General features: G+C 31.7%; 1 protein-coding gene across 4 annotated transcripts in view; it reads right to left on the bottom strand.

The window, feature by feature from the left end:
• Window positions 1-23761, bottom strand: part of sav (scaffold protein salvador) — a 66169-nt gene that overhangs the window by 40829 nt on the left and 1579 nt on the right. The gene's annotated exons all lie outside the window — the stretch shown is intronic.

Raw genomic sequence — 23761 nt, 5'->3', positions numbered from 1 at the left:
GAATACCAAAATGTCATCATCCAGGGCGTTTGACAATGACAAGTTAGGAAACTGGGAAAATTCAAACCTTCACATTTTTTGCTCCAAGAAATCAATTTTACCAAGAAAGCCTGTCACTTAGCACATCCCAAACAAAATAGGCGTTTAAATCATTTTATTAAACGTTATTAAAATTAAAGCATAAATCTAACCATATTAATTTATAATTAGAATTATTGACGCGCAGCTATGGGTCTTGCGTAACTTGGTGACCTGCCTAAAGTCTCATTTGAGACTATGTACATCTTTTTGTCAATCACTCTTATATTAAGAGTCTAAGACTAGCATTAACATAGATGGTTATTTTATTTTTTCATGTCGAGGAAATCTTATATTTGTAAATTAAGCACCTATATTTAATTATGCAAAGACAAAAGCGACAAATCGTACAAAAATCCGAAACGGAAAATTTGGGCCAGCTTCTTTCTAGTGCATTTAATTTTTCCTTCTTTTTTGATCAAGTTGATGTTTTATATCAATTGCAAGTTTTTTAAAACCCAAATTTGTTACTGATTGATTCCAACCAACTTCAATCAGTCTATCATTTGTGTTCTTAAGAGAAACATCCTCAATATCTCATTTCAAACAAAATGAGGGATTCGGTTCAAAGTCTACACTCTATTCCAACAAATCCTGGAGCATTATCCCACTCGAGAAGGATATGATGGAGAAAGTAGTGAAATGTACAATGCCTATACCCAATACTCTTCCTCTGCACAATATCTTTCTCAAATCTGGCAGCACCAAGACACAGCCTACCATTCAGGAACTCAACAGCACCTGCAGACACAGCAACAACAGCTCTACGACAACTACATTTATAACAATAATTACTTTTACTCTGTTCCAGATTCGCCGCCGCCTCCTCCTCCAATGAACCCTGCACAAGAAGAACAGCCTCCCTCTGCAGAATACAATCACTCCTCTTCAAACATTCCATCCATTCCCAATTCCCATGAATACTATACAACCGGATCCACTCAATCTACCCTCACTCAAGATTCAATGGAAGGGAGAACTCATGAACAAAACAATAATGTAGAGCAATGGAGAAACAACGCCTCATACTGGGATCAACAAAGTCACTATGAGAATGGCTATTATAATCCTCAATTTCATCCTTCTAACTACTATTACGGAACGTCAACCACTGGAAAAATGGAAGTAGAATCAGGGAATCATTATGGTTATCACAGTAATAATGTTGCTCAGTATACAGACTTTTCAGTACATAACTTTGTCGATAAATCTGGTCAGATATACAACAACAACAACGCAATCCCAAACAATCACAGCAGTCCACCTAATGAACATTTCTTTTCATCGCGGGACTCTTTAGAGACTCAACATCAGAACAATGATGCCAAAGGACTCTCACTGAATCTTAATCTCGGAGGCTTAGAAATCGATGCATGTATACTCAACAACAAGGGGAGTAACAACATTAAAAGCTTTAATGCCATCAAGAATAAAAAGCCGAGTCCAAAAATGAAAAAATGCGCAAAAAGAGAGCATCTCCTCATGAACACATACCCTATACAAGTCAAAACGAGGAGAACCATTATATTTGTGAATTTGAACACTGTGGGTATATAGCACGTCGTCGTTCCAATATGTTACGGCACATTGATGCAATGCATGCCTCTCATTACATAATTTGTTGTAATCAATTATTCCCCACAAAAACACACTTTGAGGCTCATCGGCTACGGATTCATAGCGAAGGGATTTTCACATGTCTAGTCCAAAGCTGTGATCGCTCATTTAATCGAAAGTCAAATCTTCACAAACACGAAGATCATTTCCACTCAGAAAGCCCCAAAGCTTCCATATCATGTTCTGTATGTTTGGAAGTACTTCCACACCCCGAAAGAAAAGAAAATGTCGTCAAGAACCATGCCATTACTCACTCCACAGACTAATTCCATTAGTAGCAGTACCTGAACCTCGCTTTTTCAATCACTTAGAATCAACTACGGGTAGAATTATGTCACATGCATGATTTCAATTTATGTGTATTTTAATCTAATCATTTCGTATTTTATACATAGAAGAAAATTATAAATCAATATTTATATGTACCTGAATTATGTGATATCGATTGTGTTTTTGTAATTTATAATCACACCCTATGTTCAAATCTATTCAAAAACAAATGTACTTTTTAAGAATAATTTTATATTAAATAAAAAATATTATAATTCAATTATCATTCCAACTTTTTCTGTTTATTTCTTCACATGATGTAAGATAAATTATTGGAATAGGTACTTTAAAGAAGCTCAAAAACAAGGATACAAGAAGAGTTATTCTTTCAATCTCTCAAATAAACAGATCATGAGATCAAATATGTATTTAATAATAATTACTAGTTATCCCGATTAGATAGCTATACATGAAATACTAACGACATACATACTATGTTTTAACTCAAAACATGATTAACCTTTGATTGAAAGCCCAGAACAAGATCATCATCTTTGAACTTTTGAAATAGAGTACTCATATTTATAAATATATCCAAGAGATTTGTATATAGGTATTTATAAATTATTTTATAAAGTCTTACAAATGATAAAGAGTCCTACAACTTTCAATCTAGTAGACTAGCTTTTAATACTTATCTACTCATATCTATTCTCAATGATGAATCATCAAAACTCCTATATTCTGTAATCCGAATCTATGTATGCACATAATCGATTTTTCCAAAAAAACAACAGACGCATGTACCGAAAAAATTGTGCCAATAATTTCAAGAAATAAATACATTTCTTAGGTGTATGTACGTCAATACATACAATAGTTAGTATCTCTATCAAGTCCAACACCAAATTTTCCTTCAAAAACAACGGCAAAAAGATGTATAATAGTGCATATTTCCCAAAATAATGATACTTATAGTAATAAAGATTGTTGTACGTCCTTAAATAATTATTAATTTGCCATAAATACATGAAATATACTAGGTTTTTTAGTAGTACTTCTGTTTTTGTTAGGTGATCATCCAGCACGATAAAATATAATTTTACCATTACAGAGTAATGTAGAATGGGTTCTAGGGTGATGACTTAAGGTAGTAATAACAACAAACACTTTCTCACTTTTGGAACATCACTATACTGATAATTTTGTAAAAATATCGTGCTTTTTTTTAATAAAATGCTCTATTTGAACTAGTTTTTCATTATTCCTGGAAATAATCCCCCAGTGGTATACACTTTATTGCATCAAGAGCTATGTACCATGCTGGTTGGATGAGTAAAGCATTCTATATTCTCAAGATTTATACATTTCGAATTGAATTCAAACTCACTTCTATTGAAATAAGAGGAATTCGCAATCTTTCTATTTTTATTGTGAAAATATAAGTTATGGTTGATTTTTTTTTGAAAATGCACATCCAGCAGTTTCAGAAGATGCAACAAACAAAAAATTCCAAGCACCTTAGGTATATAAACAAATAAAATATATACTCTGCTTTTTTTGAAACAAAAATTGGATTTCCAGAAAAACGAACTATGGCCAAAGTAATTATAAATTCAGAAGGGCCCATTCATCCATCAAATGTTCCAAAAGGATTACAAATAGACATAAATAATATTGGGAAACTATCATGAGCAAAATTTGTTTCAAAAAACACTCAACTTTTTTATATGTATTATACTTCTTATTTCCTTCAAGCTGACCCTGAAATTTGGAATTCAAGGGATGACTTATCAGGCAGAGTGTTCTATCATTAACAACAAAACCTATGTTAATGATTCGACTAATAAGGGGTTACTCTCATTAAAATATTCAAAGCCTTAATTACTCACAATGAAGAGCAGAAAAAATATTTACTACACGTAGTGTAGGACCATCAAAAGTGATTTCCCAATTTAAAAAAAAAATACATAAAGTAGATAAATGGCTTCATTACTAAATACCTTCGTTTATTTAAAAAAAATTTAATATTGTAAATTTTTAATTTCAGTTAAAAAAACAAAAAAACTTTTACAATATTGTTTACAATTTGTCTTGAAAGCCTATGATAGCTCAACATTTTATAAAAAAATGTATCAAATGGGCCTTTCTAATGTGCATAAACAATCATTTAAAAAACAATAGGTACATATCCCGAAGAAATTGTGGCATAAATAAAGAGAGGTAAATCAATATATTCGGTACGACACGTAAAAAAATACAATTGTATCTCAATCAAGTCTTACACCAAATTCCCCTTTTAAAAAAATTGAAAAAAGATAAACCCATTGTTTCTTTGAATTTTAATATTTAAACACTCTCGTGCGAGTTTTAAATTAATTCTGGTATTTCAATTCAAGACATATTTCTCAAAGCACTTATACATATTAACGATACCCAGGAATGTATACTATCAACCCTCATTTGCTAAATATTCGTTTTTAAGTGAAATTGCATAATTTGCAAGGTAAATACATATTTTTTTATTGAATATTTTTAGGCTTTTACATTTTAAATGTATTTAACAGATTACACGGGGTTACACATCCTTCGACAGGGTTCTTTTTAAATTGCCCAATTGTAAAAAAAAATGAAATTATTTAATCATTAATGGGAAAAGTGAGTTTTGTCCTCTGACAGCAATATGATTTCAAATTAATAAGGTTTAACATCAAGTCTACAAATTCAATTAATGACATAATTTACCTTCTTAGTAAGAAGATTGACAATAGCAAGAGCTATGTAGACGGAAAAGCTATCAATAATTTTCTTGGAATATCCCATAAAGTAGTATAAGCTTTTTGAAGCCGAAACTGCCGATACAACTTTCTGAAATGTACCTTAAGTTGTATCAGTTTTTCTTGTAATATTACATATGTGACTAAAATTTGATGGTATGGGCTCATCCTCCATTGGGGTATGTCCATAGTCAAAACATCACCAAACATGGATTATAAATTAGTATGAAAATCATTGGAATATTGAAGGAATACCAAAATGTCATCATCCAGGGCGTTTGACAATGACAAGTTAGGAAACTGGGAAAATTCAAACCTTCACATTTTTTGCTCCAAGAAATCAATTTTACCAAGAAAGCCTGTCACTTAGCACATCCCAAACAAAATAGGCATTTAAATCATTTTATTAAACGTTATTAAAATTAAAGCATAAATCTGCACCATATTAATTTATAATTAGAATTATTGACGCGCAGCTATGGGTCTTGCGTAACTTGGTGACCTGCCTAAAGTCTCATTTGAGACTATGTACATCTTTTTTGTCAATCACTCTTATATTAAGAGTCTAAGACTAGCATTAACATAGATGGTTATTTTATTTTTTCATGTCGAGGAAATCTTATATTTGTAAATTAAGCACCTATATTTAATTATGCAAAGACAAAAGCGACAAATCGTACAAAAATCCGAAACGGAAAATTTGGGCCAGCTTCTTTCTAGTGCATTTAATTTTTCCTTCTTTTTTGATCAAGTTGATGTTTTATATCAATTGCAAGTTTTTTTAAAACCCAAATTTGTTACTGATTGATTCCAACCAACTTCAATCAGTCTATCATTTGTGTTCTTAAGAGAAACATCCTCAATATCTCATTTCAAACAAAATGAGGGATTCGGTTCAAAGTCTACACTCTATTCCAACAAATCCTGGAGCATTATCCCATACTCGAGAAGGATATGATGGAGAAAGTAGTGAAATGTACAATGCCTATACCCAATACTCTTCCTCTGCACAATATCTTTCTCAAATCTGGCAGCACCAAGACACAGCCTACCATTCAGGAACTCAACAGCACCTGCAGACACAGCAACAACAGCTCTACGACAACTACATTTATAACAATAATTACTTTTACTCTGTTCCAGATTCGCCGCCGCCTCCTCCTCCAATGAACCCTGGACAAGAAGAACAGCCTCCCTCTGCAGAATACAATCACTCCTCTTCAAACATTCCATCCATTCCCAATTCCCATGAATACTATACAACCGGATCCACTCAATCTACCCTCACTCAAGATTCAATGGAAGGGAGAACTCATGAACAAAACAATAATGTAGAGCAATGGAGAAACAACGCCTCATACTGGGATCAACAAAGTCACTATGAGAATGGCTATTATAATCCTCAATTTCATCCTTCTAACTACTATTACGGAACGTCAACCACTGGAAAAATGGAAGTAGAATCAGGGAATCATTATGGTTATCACAGTAATAATGTTGCTCAGTATACAGACTTTTCAGTACATAACTTTGTCGATAAATCTGGTCAGATATACAACAACAACAACGCAATCCCAAACAATCACAGCAGTCCACCTAATGAACATTTCTTTTCATCGCGGGACTCTTTAGAGACTCAACATCAGAACAATGATGCCAAAGGACTCTCACTGAATCTTAATCTCGGAGGCTTAGAAATCGATGCATGTATACTCAACAACAAGGGGAGTAACAACATTAAAAGCTTTAATGCCATCAAGAATAAAAAGCCGAGTCCAAAAATGAAAAAAATGCGCAAAAAGAGAGCATCTCCTCATGAACACATACCCTATACAAGTCAAAACGAGGAGAACCATTATATTTGTGAATTTGAACACTGTGGGTATATAGCACGTCGTCGTTCCAATATGTTACGGCACATTGATGCAATGCATGCCTCTCATTACATAATTTGTTGTAATCAATTATTCCCCACAAAAACACACTTTGAGGCTCATCGGCTACGGATTCATAGCGAAGGGATTTTCACATGTCTAGTCCAAAGCTGTGATCGCTCATTTAATCGAAAGTCAAATCTTCACAAACACGAAGATCATTTCCACTCAGAAAGCCCCAAAGCTTCCATATCATGTTCTGTATGTTTGGAAGTACTTCCACACCCCGAAAGAAAAGAAAATGTCGTCAAGAACCATGCCATTACTCACTCCACAGACTAATTCCATTAGTAGCAGTACCTGAACCTCGCTTTTCTCAATCACTTAGAATCAACTACGGGTAGAATTATGTCACATGCATGATTTCAATTTATGTGTATTTTAATCTAATCATTTCGTATTTTATACATAGAAGAAAATTATAAATCAATATTTATATGTACCTGAATTATGTGATATCGATTGTGTTTTTGTAATTTATAATCACACCCTATGTTCAAATCTTTCAAAAACAAATGTACTTTTTAAGAATAATTTTATATTAAATAAAAATATTATAATTCAATTATCATTCCAACTTTTTCTGTTTATTTCTTCACATGATGTAAGATAAATTATTGGAATAGGTACTTTAAAGAAGCTCAAAAACAAGGATACAAGAAGAGTTATTCTTTCAATCTCTCAAATAAACAGATCATGAGATCAAATATGTATTTAATAATAATTACTAGTTATCCCGATTAGATAGCTATACATGAAATACTATCGACATAGATACTATGTTTTAACTCAAAACATGATTAACCTTTGATTGAAAGCCCAGAACAAGATCATCATCTTTGAACTTTTGAAATAGAGTACTCATATTTATAAATATATCCAGTAGATTTGTATATAGGTATTTATAAATTATTTTATAAAGTCTTACAAATGATAAAGAGTCCTACAACTTTCAATCTAGTAGACTAGCTTTTAATACTTATCTACTCATATCTATTCTCAATGATGAATCATCAAAACTCCTATATTCTGTAATCCGAATCTATGTATGCACATAATCGATTTTTCCAAAAAAACAACAGACGCATGTACCGAAAAAATTGTGCCAATAATTTCAAGAAATAAATACATTTCTTAGGTGTATGTACGTCAATACATACAATAGTTAGTATCTCTATCAAGTCCAACACCAAATTTTCCTTCAAAAACAACGGCAAAAAGATGTATAATAGTGCATATTTCCCAAAATAATGATACTTATAGTAATAAAGATTGTTGTACGTCCTTAAATAATTATTAATTTGCCATAAATACATGAAATATACTAGGTTTTTTAGTAGTACTTCTGTTTTTGTTAGGTGATCATCCAGCACGATAAAATATAATTTTACCATTACAGAGTAATGTAGAATGGTTTCTAGGGTGATGACTTAAGGTAGATATTTAATAACAACAAACACTTTCTCACTTTTGGAACATCACTATACTGATAATTTTGTAAAAATATCGTGCTTTTTTTAATAAAATGCTCTATTTGAACTAGTTTTTCATTATTCCTGGAAATAATCCCCCAGTGGTATACACTTTATTGCATCAAGAGCTATGTACCATGCTGGTTGGATGAGTAAAGCATTCTATATTCTCAAGATTTATACATTTCGAATTGAATTCAAACTCACTTCTATTGAAATAAGAGGAATTCGCAATCTTTCTATTTTTATTGTGAAAATATATGTTATGGTTGATTTTTTTTTTGAAAATGCACATCCAGCAGTTTCAGAAGATGCAACAAACAAAAAATTCCAAGCACCTTAGGTATATAAACAAATAAAATATATACTCTGCTTTTTTTGAAACAAAAATTGGATTTCCAGAAAAACGAACTATGGCCAAAGTAATTATAAATTCAGAAGGGCCCATTCATCCATCAAATGTTCCAAAAGGATTACAAATAGACATAAATAATATTGGGAAACTATCATTAGCAAAATTTGTTTCAAAAAACACTCAACTTTTTTATATGTATTATACTTCTTATTTCCTTCAAGCTGACCCTGAAATTTGGAATTCAAGGGATGACTTATCAGGCAGAGTGTTCTATCATTAACAACAAAACCTATGTTAATGATTCGACTAATAAGGGGGTTACTCTCATTAAAATATTCAAAGCCTTAATTACTCACAATGAAGAGCAGAAAAAATATTTACTACACGTAGTGTAGGACCATCAAAAGTGATTTCCCAATTTAAAAAAAAAATACATAAAGTAGATAAATGGCTTCATTACTAAATACCTTCGTTTATTTAAAAAAAATTTAATATTGTAAATTTTTAATTTCAGTTAAAAAAAACAAAAAAAACTTTTACAATATTGTTTACAATTTGTCGCTTGATAGCTCAACATATTCTAAAAAAAATGTATCAAATGGGCCTTTCTAATGTGCATAAACAATCATTTAAAAAATAATAGGTACATATCCCGAAGAAATTGTGGCATAAATAAAGAGAGGTAAATCAATATATTCGGTACGACACGTAAAAAAATACAATTGTATCTCAATCAAGTCTTACACCAAATTCCCCTTTTAAAAAAATTGAAAAAAGATAAACCCATTGTTTCTTTGAATTTTAATATTTAAACACTCTCGTGCGAGTTTTAAATTAATTCTGGTATTTCAATTCAAGACATATTTCTCAAAGCACTTATACATATTAACGATACCCAGGAATGTATACTATCAACCCTCATTTGCTAAATATTCGTTTTTAAGTGAAATTGCATAATTTGCAAGGTAAATACATTTTTTTTTATTGAATATTTTTAGGCTTTTACATTTTAAATGTATTTAACAGATTACACGGGGTTACACATCCTTCGACAGGGTTCTTTTTAAATTGCCCAATTGTAAAAAAAAATGAAATTATTTAATCATTAATGGGAAAAGTGAGTTTTGTCCTCTGACAGCAATATGATTTCAAATTAATAAGGTTTAACATCAAGTCTACAAATTCAATTAATGACATAATTTACCTTCTTAGTAAGAAGATTGACAATAGCAAGAGCTATGTAGACGGAAAAGCTATCAATAATTTTCTTGGAATATCCCATAAAGTAGTATAAGCTTTTTGAAGCCGAAACTGCCGATACAACTTTCTGAAATGTACCTTAAGTTGTATCAGTTTTTCTTGTAATATTACATATGTGACTAAAATTTGATGGTATGGGCTCATCCTCCATTGGGGTATGTCCATAGTCAAAACATCACCAAACATGGATTATAAATTAGTATGAAAATCATTGGAATATTGAAGGAATACCAAAATGTCATCATCCAGGGCGTTTGACAATGACAAGTTAGGAAACTGGGAAAATTCAAACCTTCACATTTTTTGCTCCAAGAAATCAATTTTACCAAGAAAGCCTGTCACTTAGCACATCCCAAACAAAATAGGCGTTTAAATCATTTTATTAAACGTTATTAAAATTAAAGCATAAATCTGCACCATATTAATTTATAATTAGAATTATTGACGCGCAGCTATGGGTCTTGCGTAACTTGGTGACCTGCCTAAAGTCTCATTTGAGACTATGTACATCTTTTTGTCAATCACTCTTATATTAAGAGTCTAAGACTAGCATTAACATAGATGGTTATTTTATTTTTTCATGTCGAGGAAATCTTATATTTGTAAATTAAGCACCTATATTTAATTATGCAAAGACAAAAGCGACAAATCGTACAAAAATCCGAAACGGAAAATTTGGGCCAGCTTCTTTCTAGTGCATTTAATTTTTCCTTCTTTTTGATCAAGTTGATGTTTTATATCAATTGCAAGTTTTTTTTAAAACCCAAATTTGTTACTGATTGATTCCAACCAACTTCAATCAGTCTATCATTTGTGTTCTTAAGAGAAACATCCTCAATATCTCATTTCAAACAAAATGAGGGATTCGGTTCAAAGTCTACACTCTATTCCAACAAATCCTGGAGCATTATCCCATACTCGAGAAGGATATGATGGAGAAAGTAGTGAAATGTACAATGCCTATACCCAATACTCTTCCTCTGCACAATATCTTTCTCAAATCTGGCAGCACCAAGACACAGCCTACCATTCAGGAACTCAACAGCACCTGCAGACACAGCAACAACAGCTCTACGACAACTACATTTATAACAATAATTACTTCTACTCTGTTCCAGATTCGCCGCCGCCTCCTCCTCCAATGAACCCTGGACAAGAAGAACAGCCTCCCTCTGCAGAATACAATCACTCCTCTTCAAACATTCCATCCATTCCCAATTCCCATGAATACTATACAACCGGATCCACTCAATCTACCCTCACTCAAGATTCAATGGAAGGGAGAACTCATGAACAAAACAATAATGTAGAGCAATGGAGAAACAACGCCTCATACTGGGATCAACAAAGTCACTATGAGAATGGCTATTATAATCCTCAATTTCATCCTTCTAACTACTATTACGGAACGTCAACCACTGGAAAAATGGAAGTAGAATCAGGGAATCATTATGGTTATCACAGTAATAATGTTGCTCAGTATACAGACTTTTCAGTAAATAACTTTGTCGATAAATCTGGTCAGATATACAACAACAACAACGCAATCCCAAACAATCACAGCAGTCCACCTAATGAACATTTCTTTTCATCGCAGGACTCTTTAGAGACTCAACATCAGAACAATGATGCCAAAGGACTCTCACTGAATCTTAATCTCGGAGGCTTAGAAATCGATGCATGTATACTCAACAACAAGGGGAGTAACAACATTAAAAGCTTTAATGCCATCAAGAATAAAAAGCCGAGTCCAAAAATGAAAAAAATGCGCAAAAAGAGAGCATCTCCTCATGAACACATACCCTATACAAGTCAAAACGAGGAGAACCATTATATTTGTGAATTTGAACACTGTGGGTATATAGCACGTCGTCGTTCCAATATGTTACGGCACATTGATGCAATGCATGCCTCTCATTACATAATTTGTTGTAATCAATTATTCCCCACAAAAACACACTTTGAGGCTCATCGGCTACGGATTCATAGCGAAGGGATTTTCACATGTCTAGTCCAAAGCTGTGATCGCTCATTTAATCGAAAGTCAAATCTTCACAAACACGAAGATCATTTCCACTCAGAAAGCCCCAAAGCTTCCATATCATGTTCTGTATGTTTGGAAGTACTTCCACACCCCGAAAGAAAAGAAAATGTCGTCAAGAACCATGCCATTACTCACTCCACAGACTAATTCCATTAGTAGCAGTACCTGAACCTCGCTTTTCTCAATCACTTAGAATCAACTACGGGTAGAATTATGTCACATGCATGATTTCAATTTATGTGTATTTTAATCTAATCATTTCGTATTTTATACATAGAAGAAAATTATAAATCAATATTTATATGTACCTGAATTATGTGATATCGATTGTGTTTTTGTAATTTATAATCACACCCTATGTTCAAATCTATTCAAAAACAAATGTACTTTTTAAGAATAATTTTATATTAAATAAAAAATATTATAATTCAATTATCATTCCAACTTTTTCTGTTTATTTCTTCACATGATGTAAGATAAATTATTGGAATAGGTACTTTAAAGAAGCTCAAAAACAAGGATACAAGAAGAGTTATTCTTTCAATCTCTCAAATAAGCAGATCATGAGATCAAATATGTATTTAATAATAATTACTAGTTATCCCGATTAGATAGCTATACATGAAATACTAACGACATACATACTATGTTTTAACTCAAAACATGATTAACCTTTGATTGAAAGCCCAGAACAAGATCATCATCTTTGAACTTTTGAAATAGAGTACTCATATTTATAAATATATCCAAGAGATTTGTATATAGGTATTTATAAATTATTTTATAAAGTCTTGCAAATGATAAAGAGTCCTACAACTTTCAATCTAGTAGACTAGCTTTTAATACTTATCTACTCATATCTATTCTCAATGATGAATCATCAAAACTCCTATATTCTGTAATCCGAATCTATGTATGCACATAATCGATTTTTCCAAAAAAACAACAGACGCATGTACCGAAAAAATTGTGCCAATAATTTCAAAAAAATAAATACATTTCGTAGGTGTATGTACGTCAATACATACAATAGTTAGTATCTCTATCAAGTCCAACACCAAATTTTCCTTCAAAAGCAACGGCAAAAAGATGTATAATAGTGCATATTTCCCAAAATAATGATACTTATAGTAATAAAGATTGTTGTACGTCCTTAAATAATTATTAATTTGCCATAAATACATGAAATATACTAGGTTTTTTTAGTAGTACTTCTGTTTTTGTTAGGTGATCATCCAGCACCATAAAATATAATTTTACCATTACAGAGTAATGTAGAATGGGTTCTAGGGTGATGACTTAAGGTAGTAATAACAACAAACACTTTCTCACTTTTGGAACATCACTATACTGATAATTTTAAAAATATCGTGCTTTTTTTTAATAAAATGCTCTATTTGAACTAGTTTTTCATTATTCCTGGAAATAATCCCCCAGTGGTATACACTTTATTGCATCAAGAGCTATGTACCATGCTGGTTGGATGAGTAAAGCATTCTATATTCTCAAGATTTATACATTTCGAATTGAATTCAAACTCACTTCTATTGAAATAAGAGGAATTCGCAATCTTTCTATTTTTATTGTGAAAATATAAGTTAGGGTTGATTTTTTTTTTGAAAATGCACATCCAGCAGTTTCAGAAGATGCAACAAACAAAAAATTCCAAGCACCTTAGGTATAAAACAAATAAAATATATACTCTGCTTTTTTTGAAACAAAAATTGGATTTCCAGAAAAACGAACTATGGCCAAAGTAATTATAAATTCAGAAGGGCCCATTCATCCATCAAATGTTCCAAAAGGATTACAAATAGACATAAATAATATTGGGAAACTATCATGAGCAAAATTTGTTTCAAAAAACACTCAACTTTTTTATATGTATTATACTTCTTATTTCCTTCAAGCTGACCCTGAAATTTGGAATTCAAGGGATGACTTATCAGGCAGAGTGTTCTATCATTAACAACAAAACCTATGTTAATGATTCGACTAATAAGGGGTTACTCTCATTAAAATATTCAAAGCCTTAATTACTCACAATGAAGAGCAGAAAAAATATTTACTACACGTAGTGTAGGACCATCAAAAGTGATTTCCCAATTTAAAAAAAAAAAAAAATACATAAAGTAGATAAATGGCTTCATTACTAAATACCTTCGTTTATTTAAAAAAAATTTAATATTGTAAATTTTTAATTTCAGTTAAAAAAAAACAAAAAAAAACTTTTACAATATTGTTTACAATTTTTCGCTTCGTATTTAAAGCCTATGATAGCTCAACATTTTATAAAAAAATGTATCAAATGGGCCTTTCTAATGTGCATAAACAATCATTTAAAAAATAATAGGTACATATCCCGAAGAAATTGTGGCATAAATAAAGAGAGGTAAATCAATATATTCGGTACGACACGTAAAAAAAAATACAATTGTATCTCAATCAAGTCTTACACCAAATTCCCCTTTTAAAAAAACTGAAAAAAGATAAACCCATTGTTTCTTTGAATTTTAATATGTAAACACTCTCGTGCGAGTTTTAAATTAATTCTGGTATTTCAATTCAAGACATATTTCTCAAAGCACTTATACATATTAACGATACCCAGGAATGTATACTATCAACCCTCATTTGCTAAATATTCGTTTTTAAGTGAAATTGCATAATTTGCAAGGTAAATACATATTTTTTTATTGAATATTTTTAGGCTTTTACATTTTAAATGTATTTAACAGATTACACGGGGTTACACATCCTTCGACAGGGTTCTTTTAAATTGCCCAATTGTAAAAAAAAATGAAATTATTTAATCATTAATGGGAAAAGTGAGTTTTGTCCTCTGACAGCAATATGATTTCAAATTAATAAGGTTTAACATCAAGTCTACAAATTCAATTAATGACATAATTTACCTTCTTAGTAAGAAGATTGACAATAGCAAGAGCTATGTAGACGGAAAAGCTATCAATAATTTTCTTGGAATATCCCATAAAGTAGTATAAGCTTTTTGAAGCCGAAACTGCCGATACAACTTTCTGAAATGTACCTTAAGTTGTATCAGTTTTTCTTGTAATATTACATATGTGACTAAAATTTGATGGTATGGGCTCATTCTCCATTGGGGTATGTCCATAGTCAAAACATCACCAAACATGGATTATAAATTAGTATGAAAATCATTGGAATATTGAAGGAATACCAAAATGTCATCATCCAGGGCGTTTGACAATGACAAGTTAGGAAACTGGGAAAATTCAAACCTTCACATTTTTTGCTCCAAGAAATCAATTTTACCAAGAAAGCCTGTCACTTAGCACATCCCAAACAAAATAGGCGTTTAAATCATTTTATTAAACGTTATTAAAATTAAAGCATAAATCTGCACCATATTAATTTATAATTAGAATTATTGACGCGCAGCTATGGGTCTTGCGTAACTTGGTGACCTGCCTAAAGTCTCATTTGAGACTATGTACATCTTTTTGTCAATCACTCTTATATTAAGAGTCTAAGACTAGCATTAACATAGATGGTTATTTTATTTTTTCATGTCGAGGAAATCTTATATTTGTAAATTAAGCACCTATATTTAATTATGCAAAGACAAAAGCGACAAATCGTACAAAAATCCGAAACGGAAAATTTGGGCCAGCTTCTTTCTAGTGCATTTAATTTTCCTTCTTTTTGATCAAGTTGATGTTTTATATCAATTGCAAGTTTTTTTAAAACCCAAATTTGTTACTGATTGATTCCAACCAACTTCAATCAGTCTATCATTTGTGTTCTTAAGAGAAACATCCTCAATATCTCATTTCAAACAAAATGAGGGATTCGGTTCAAAGTCTACACTCTATTCCAACAAATCCTGGAGCATTATCCCATACTCGAGAAGGATATGATGGAGAAAGTAGTGAAATGTACAATGCCTATACCCAATACTCTTCCTCTGCACAATATCTTTCTCAAATCTGGCAGCACCAAGACACAGCCTACCATTCAGGAACTCAACAGCACCTGCAGACACAGCAACAACAGCTCTACGACAACTACATTTATAACAATAATTACTTTTACTCTGTTCCAGATTCGCCGCCGCCTCCTCCTCCAATGAACCCTGGACAAATAGAACAGCCTCCCTCTGCAGAATACAATCACTCCTCTTCAAACATTCCATCCATTCCCAATTCCCATGAATACTATACAACCGGATCCACTCAATCTACCCTCACTCAAGATTCAATGGAAGGGAGAACTCATGAACAAAACAATAATGTAGAGCAATGGAGAAACAACGCCTCATACTGGGATCAACAAAGTCACTATGAGAATGGCTATTATAATCCTCAATTTCATCCTTCTAACTACTATTACGGAACGTCAACCACTGGAAAAATGGAAGTAGAATCAGGGAATCATTATGGTTATCACAGTAATAATGTTGCTCAGTATACAGACTTTTCAGTACATAACTTTGTCGATAAATCTGGTCAGATATACAACAACAACAACGCAATCCCAAACAATCACAGCAGTCCACCTAATGAACATTTCTTTTCATCGCGGGACTCTTTAGAGACTCAACATCAGAACAATGATGCCAAAGGACTCTCACTGAATCTTAATCTCGGAGGCTTAGAAATCGATGCATGTATACTCAACAACAAGGGGAGTAACAACATTAAAAGCTTTAATGCCATCAAGAATAAAAAGCCGAGTCCAAAAATGAAAAAATGCGCAAAAAGAGAGCATCTCCTCATGAACACATACCCTATACAAGTCAAAACGAGGAGAACCATTATATTTGTGAATTTGAACACTGTGGGTATATAGCACGTCGTCGTTCCAATATGTTACGGCACATTGATGCAATGCATGCCTCTCATTACATAATTTGTTGTAATCAATTATTCCCCACAAAAACACACTTTGAGGCTCATCGGCTACGGATTCATAGCGAAGGGATTTTCACATGTCTAGTCCAAAGCTGTGATCGCTCATTTAATCGAAAGTCAAATCTTCACAAACACGAAGATCATTTCCACTCAGAAAGCCCCAAAGCTTCCATATCATGTTCTGTATGTTTGGAAGTACTTCCACACCCCGAAAGAAAAGAAAATGTCGTCAAGAACCATGCCATTACTCACTCCACAGACTAATTCCATTAGTAGCAGTACCTGAACCTCGCTTTTCTCAATCACTTAGAATCAACTACGGGTAGAATTATGTCACATGCATGATTTCAATTTATGTGTATTTTAATCTAATCATTTCGTATTTTATACATAGAAGAAAATTATAAATCAATATTTATATGTACCTGAATTATGTGATATCGATTGTGTTTTTGTAATTTATAATCACACCCTATGTTCAAATCTATTCAAAAACAAATGTACTTTTTAAGAATAATTTTATATTAAATAAAAAATATTATAATTCAATTATCATTCCAACTTTTTCTGTTTATTTCTTCACATGATGTAAGATAAATTATTGGAATAGGTACTTTAAAGAAGCTCAAAAACAAGGATACAAGAAGAGTTATTCTTTCAATCTCTCAAATAAACAGATCATGAGATCAAATATGTATTTAATAATAATTACTAGTTATCCCGATTAGATAGCTATACATGAAATACTATCGACATAGATACTATGTTTTAACTCAAAACATGATTAACCTTTGATTGAAAGCCCAGAACAAGATCATCATCTTTGAACTTTTGAAATAGAGTACTCATATTTATAAATATATCCAAGAGATTTGTATATAGGTATTTATAAATTATTTTATAAAGTCTTACAAATGATAAAGAGTCCTACAACTTTCAATCTAGTAGACTAGCTTTTAATACTTATCTACTCATATCTATTCTCAATGATGAATCATCAAAACTCCTATATTCTGTAATCCGAATCTATGTATGCACATAATCGATTTTTCCAAAAAAACAACAGACGCATGTACCGAAAAAATTGTGCCAATAATTTCAAAAATAAATACATTTCTTAGGTGTATGTACGTCAATACATACAATAGTTAGTATCTCTATCAAGTCCAACACCAAATTTTCCTTCAAAAACAACGGCAAAAAGATGTATAATAGTGCATATTTCCCAAAATAATGATACTTATAGTAATAAAGATTGTTGTACGTCCTTAAATAATTATTAATTTGCCATAAATACATGAAATATACTAGGTTTTTTAGTAGTACTTCTGTTTTTGTTAGGTGATCATCCAGCACGATAAAATATAATTTTACCATTACAGAGTAATGTAGAATGGTTTCTAGGGTGATGACTTAAGGTAGATATTTAATAACAACAAACACTTTCTCACTTTTGGAACATCACTATACTGATAATTTTGTAAAAATATCGTGCTTTTTTAATAAAATGCTCTATTTGAACTAGTTTTTCATTATTCCTGGAAATAATCCCCCAGTGGTATACACTTTATTGCATCAAGAGCTATGTACCATGCTGGTTGGATGAGTAAAGCATTCTATATTCTCAAGATTTATACATTTCGAATTGAATTCAAACTCACTTCTATTGAAATAAGAGGAATTCGCAATCTTTCTATTTTTATTGTGAAAATATATGTTATGGTTGATTTTTTTTTGAAAATGCACATCCAGCAGTTTCAGAAGATGCAACAAACAAAAAATTCCAAGCACCTTAGGTATATAAACAAATAAAATATATACTCTGCTTTTTTTGAAACAAAAATTGGATTTCCAGAAAAACGAACTATGGCCAAAGTAATTATAAATTCAGAAGGGCCCATTCATCCATCAAATGTTCCAAAAGGATTACAAATAGACATAAATAATATTGGGAAACTATCATGAGCAAAATTTGTTTCAAAAAACACTCAACTTTTTTATATGTATTATACTTCTTATTTCCTTCAAGCTGACCCTGAAATTTGGAATTCAAGGGATGACTTATCAGGCAGAGTGTTCTATCATTAACAACAAAACCTATGTTAATGATTCGACTAATAAGGGGGTTACTCTCATTAAAATATTCAAAGCCTTAATTACTCACAATGAAGAGCAGAAAAAATATTTACTACACGTAGTGTAGGACCATCAAAAGTGATTTCCCAATTTAAAAAAAAAATACATAAAGTAGATAAATGGCTTCATTACTAAATACCTTCTTTTATTTAAAAAAAATTTAATATTGTAAATTTTTAATTTCAGTTAAAAAAAAAAAAAAAAAAACTTTTACAATATTGTTTACAATTTGTCGCTTGATAGCTCAACATATTCTAAAAAAAATGTATCAAATGGGCCTTTCTAATGTGCATAAACAATCATTTAAAAAATAATAGGTACATATCCCGAAGAAATTGTGGCATAAATACAGAGAGGTAAATCAATATATTCGGTACGACACGTAAAAAAATACAATTGTATCTCAATCAAGTCTTACACCAAATTCCCCTTTTAAAAAAATTGAAAAAAGATAAACCCATTGTTTCTTTGAATTTTAATATTTAAACACTCTCGTGCGAGTTTTAAATTAATTCTGGTATTTCAATTCAAGACATATTTCTCAAAGCACTTATACATATTAACGATACCCAGGAATGTATACTATCAACCCTCATTTGCTAAATATTCGTTTTTAAGTGAAATTGCATAATTTGCAAGGTAAATACATATTTTTTTTATTGAATATTTTTAGGCTTTTACATTTTAAATGTATTTAACAGATTACACGGGGTTACACATCCTTCGACAAGGTTCTTTTTAAATTGCCCAATTGTAAAAAAAAAATGAAATTATTTAATCATTAATGGGAAAAGTGAGTTTTGTCCTCTGACAGCAATATGATTTCAAATTAATAAGGTTTAACATCAAGTCTACAAATTCAATTAATGACATAATTTACCTTCTTAGTAAGAAGATTGACAATAGCAAGAGCTATGTAGACGGAAAAGCTATCAATAATTTTCTTGGAATATCCCATAAAGTAGTATAAGCTTTTTGAAGCCGAAACTGCCGATACAACTTTCTGAAATGTACCTTAAGTTGTATCAGTTTTTCTTGTAATATTACATATGTGACTAAAATTTGATGGTATGGGCTCATCCTCCATTGGGGTATGTCCATAGTCAAAACATCACCAAACATGGATTATAAATTAGTATGAAAATCATTGGAATATTGAAGGAATACCAAAATGTCATCATCCAGGGCGTTTGACAATGACAAGTTAGGAAACTGGGAAAATTCAAACCTTCACATTTTTTGCTCCAAGAAATCAATTTTACCAAGAAAGCCTGTCACTTAGCACATCCCAAACAAAATAGGCGTTTAAATCATTTTATTAAACGTTATTAAAATTAAAGCATAAATCTGCACCATATTAATTTATAATTAGAATTATTGACGCGCAGCTATGGGTCTTGCGTAACTTGGTGACCTGCCTAAAGTCTCATTTGAGACTATGTACATCTTTTGTCAATCACTCTTATATTAAGAGTCTAAGACTAGCATTAACATAGATGGTTATTTTATTTTTTCATGTCGAGGAAATCTTATATTTGTAAATTAAGCACCTATATTTAATTATGCAAAGACAAAAGCGACAAATCGTACAAAAATCCGAAACGGAAAATTTGGGCCAGCTTCTTTCTAGTGCATTTAATTTTTCCTTCTTTTTTGATCAAGTTGATGTTTTATATCAATTGCAAGTTTTTTTAAAACCCAAATTTGTTACTGATTGATTCCAACCAACTTCAATCAGTCTATCATTTGTGTTCTTAAGAGAAACATCCTCAATATCTCATTTCAAACAAAATGAGGGATTCGGTTCAAAGTCTACACTCTATTCCAACAAATCCTGGAGCATTATCCCATACTCGAGAAGGATATGATGGAGAAAGTAGTGAAATGTACAATGCCTATACCCAATACTCTTCCTCTGCACAATATCTTTCTCAAATCTGGCAGCACCAAGACACAGCCTACCATTCAGGAACTCAACAGCACCTGCAGACACAGCAACAACAGCTCTACGACAACTACATTTATAACAATAATTACTTTTACTCTGTTCCAGATTCGCCGCCGCCTCCTCCTCCAATGAACCCTGCACAAGAAGAACAGCCCCTCTGCAGAATACAATCACTCCTCTTCAAACATTCCATCCATTCCCAATTCCCATGAATACTATACAACCGGATCCACTCAATCTACCCTCACTCAAGATTCAATGGAAGGGAGAACTCATGAACAAAACAATAATGTAGAGCAATGGAGAAACAACGCCTCATACTGGGATCAACAAAGTCACTATGAGAATGGCTATTATAATCCTCAATTTCATCCTTCTAACTACTATTACGGAACGTCAACCACTGGAAAAATGGAAGTAGAATCAGGGAATCATTATGGTTATCACAGTAATAATGTTGCTCAGTATACAGACTTTTCAGTACATAACTTTGTCGATAAATCTGGTCAGATATACAACAACAACAACGCAATCCCAAACAATCACAGCAGTCCACCTAATGAACATTTCTTTTCATCGCGGGACTCTTTAGAGACTCAACATCAGAACAATGATGCCAAAGGACTCTCACTGAATCTTAATCTCGGAGGCTTAGAAATCGATGCATGTATACTCAACAACAAGGGGAGTAACAACATTAAAAGCTTTAATGCCATCAAGAATAAAAAGCCGAGTCCAAAAATGAAAAAATGCGCAAAAAGAGAGCATCTCCTCATGAACACATACCCTATACAAGTCAAAACGAGGAGAACCATTATATTTGTGAATTTGAACACTGTGGGTATATAGCACGTCGTCGTTCCAATATGTTACGGCACATTGATGCAATGCATGCCTCTCATTACATAATTTGTTGTAATCAATTATTCCCACAAAAACACACTTTGAGGCTCATCGGCTACGGATTCATAGCGAAGGGATTTTCACATGTCTAGTCCAAAGCTGTGATCGCTCATTTAATCGAAAGTCAAATCTTCACAAACACGAAGATCATTTCCACTCAGAAAGCCCCAAAGCTTCCATATCATGTTCTGTATGTTTGGAAGTACTTCCACACCCCGAAAGAAAAGAAAATGTCGTCAAGAACCATGCCATTACTCACTCCACAGACTAATTCCATTAGTAGCAGTACCTGAACCTCGCTTTTTCAATCACTTAGAATCAACTACGGGTAGAATTATGTCACATGCATGATTTCAATTTATGTGTATTTTAATCTAATCATTTCGTATTTTATACATAGAAGAAAATTATAAATCAATATTTATATGTACCTGAATTATGTGATATCGATTGTGTTTTTGTAATTTATAATCACCAAATCTATTCAAAAACAAATGTACTTTTTAAGAATAATTTTATATTAAATAAAAAATATTATAATTCAATTATCATTCCAACTTTTTCTGTTTATTTCTTCACATGATGTAAGATAAATTATTGGAATAGGTACTTTAAAGAAGCTCAAAAACAAGGATACAAGAAGAGTTATTCTTTCAATCTCTCAAATAAACAGATCATGAGATCAAATATGTATTTAATAATAATTACTAGTTATCCCGATTAGATAGCTATACATGAAATACTATCGACATAGATACTATGTTTTAACTCAAAACATGATTAACCTTTGATTGAAAGCCCAGAACAAGATCATCATCTTCTTTGAACTTTTGAAATAGAGTACTCATATTTATAAATATATCCAGTAGATTTGTATATAGGTATTTATAAATTATTTTATAAAGTCTTACAAATGATAAAAGAGTCCTACAACTTTCAATCTAGTAGACTAGCTTTTAATACTTATCTACTCATATCTATTCTCAATGATGAATCATCAAAACTCCTATATTCTGTAATCCGAATCTATGTATGCACATAATCGATTTTTCCAAAAAAACAACAGACGCATGTACCGAAAAAATTGTGCCAATAATTTCAAGAAATAAATACATTTCTTAGGTGTATGTACGTCAATACATACAATAGTTAGTATCTCTATCAAGTCCAACACCAAATTTTCCTTCAAAAACAACGGCAAAAAGATGTATAATAGTGCATATTTCCCAAAATAATGATACTTATAGTAATAAAGATTGTTGTACGTCCTTAAATAATTATTAATTTGCCATAAATACATGAAATATACTAGGTTTTTTAGTAGTACTTCTGTTTTTGTTAGGTGATCATCCAGCACGATAAAATATAATTTTACCATTACAGAGTAATGTAGAATGGGTTCTAGGGTGATGACTTAAGGTAGTAATAACAACAAACACTTTCTCACTTTTGGAACATCACTATACTGATAATTTTGTAAAAATATCGTGCTTTTTTAATAAAATGCTCTATTTGAACTAGTTTTTCATTATTCCTGGAAATAATCCCCCAGTGGTATACACTTTATTGCATCAAGAGCTATGTACCATGCTGGTTGGATGAGTAAAGCATTCTATATTCTCAAGATTTATACATTTCGAATTGAATTCAAACTCACTTCTATTGAAATAAGAGGAATTCGCAATCTTTCTATTTTTATTGTGAAAATATATGTTATGGTTGATTTTTTTTGAAAATGCACATCCAGCAGTTTCAGAAGATGCAACAAACAAAAATTCCAAGCACCTTAGGTATATAAACAAATAAAATATATACTCTGCTTTTTTTGAAACAAAAATTGGATTTCCAGAAAAACGAACTATGGCCAAAGTAATTATAAATTCAGAAGGGCCCATTCATCCATCAAATGTTCCAAAAGGATTACAAATAGACATAAATAATATTGGGAAACTATCATGAGCACAAAAAACACTCAACTTTTTATATGTATTATACTTCTTATTTCCTTCAAGCTGACCCTGAAATTTGGAATTCAAGGGATGACTTATCAGGCAGAGTGTTCTATCATTAAC

This window comes from Lepeophtheirus salmonis, chromosome 3, assembly GCF_016086655.4.
Source record: "Lepeophtheirus salmonis chromosome 3, UVic_Lsal_1.4, whole genome shotgun sequence".
Lineage (NCBI taxonomy): Eukaryota > Metazoa > Arthropoda > Copepoda > Siphonostomatoida > Caligidae > Lepeophtheirus > Lepeophtheirus salmonis.
Note: the sequence above shows the minus strand (reverse complement) of the source record. Positions and strands in the feature narration are given on the sequence as shown.